General features: G+C 55.5%; 1 protein-coding gene across 1 annotated transcript in view; it reads left to right on the top strand.

Annotated features, from left to right (window-relative positions):
- LOC113212853 (organic cation transporter protein-like) overlaps positions 1–1,067 on the top strand; it is a 23,680-nt gene that overhangs the window by 21,866 nt on the left and 747 nt on the right. The gene's annotated exons all lie outside the window — the stretch shown is intronic.

Raw genomic sequence — 1,067 nt, 5'->3', positions numbered from 1 at the left:
TGGATTTGCGGGGCAGTTTATATTCATAGGCCAAACATTCCCTGATAGTTTCCAAAGGCCAAGGATAAATTGAAAAAAAAAAAAAAAAAAAAAATCGGAAAAAGTCAGAAAAATAATCAGAAAAAATCAGGAAATCGGTGTACGCTTGAATTTATAGTAGAGTACCCCTCGCGCTCCCTTCCCGCCGCCCAGGTTCACCCCCGAGTCCGTCCGCTGGCTCGCGGCGCGCGGACGCCTGGACGAGGCGGACGCCATCGTCGCCAGGGTGGCCGCCATCAACAAGGTGCCCGTCAACGAGACTCTGCGCAGCGCGGCCGGCAAGGCGGAGTCCCTGGTGAGTGTCTAAAAAAAGTCGACAAAAGTTAGACGCTGTCCTAATTTTTTTTTTAGCGGTCCATTAAAAACATCTGCCACAGAGCACAAATAAAGCAGCAGAAAAAAAAAATGCAATAAAAATCAATTATCTATGAGCTACCAGCGTAGCGCAAACATTATTTTTTATTTCGGTCCCTCCCCTCGGGTGTTTCTGTTCCTGGGTGCCGGGTGCAGGGCGGTGGCGAGTCGGCGGAGAGCTCCGGGACGTTGCACACGCTCTTCAACCTCCTGAAGTCCCGGACGCTGCTGCTGCGGTTCATCAACTGTGCCTACTGCTGGTGAGTCCGAGTAAGTGACGAGCGTTCGGACGCGACGCGACCCCTCTATACCGGGCGCGGACCGTCGTCATAGCCGCCGATTCGAGAGAGGCGAGAGGCGAACGCAGACACCACCACTGCTCTCCGGATCGCGGGGTCCGTGTGCCTTTCGCAGGATGGCCAACACCTTCGTGTACTACGGGCTGTCGCTCAACGCCGTGACGCTCTCCGGTGACCAGTACGTCAACTTCATCCTGTCGGGCCTGGTGGAGATCCCGGCCAACCTGCTCGCCATCTGGCTGCAGGAGTACGCGGGCCGCCGCTGGTCCCTCGCCGGCACCCTCATCGTCTCCGGCGTCTGCTGCCTCGCCTTCCTGGGCGTCCCGGCCGGTGAGAGGGATTTTAATTTTCCAAAAAAGTACTTTTTGGGAAATT

Source organism: Frankliniella occidentalis, unplaced genomic scaffold (assembly GCF_000697945.3).
Source record: "Frankliniella occidentalis isolate FOCC.00 unplaced genomic scaffold, Focc_3.1 Scaffold5, whole genome shotgun sequence".
NCBI classification, from domain to species: Eukaryota; Metazoa; Arthropoda; class Insecta; order Thysanoptera; family Thripidae; genus Frankliniella; species Frankliniella occidentalis.
Note: the sequence above shows the minus strand (reverse complement) of the source record. Positions and strands in the feature narration are given on the sequence as shown.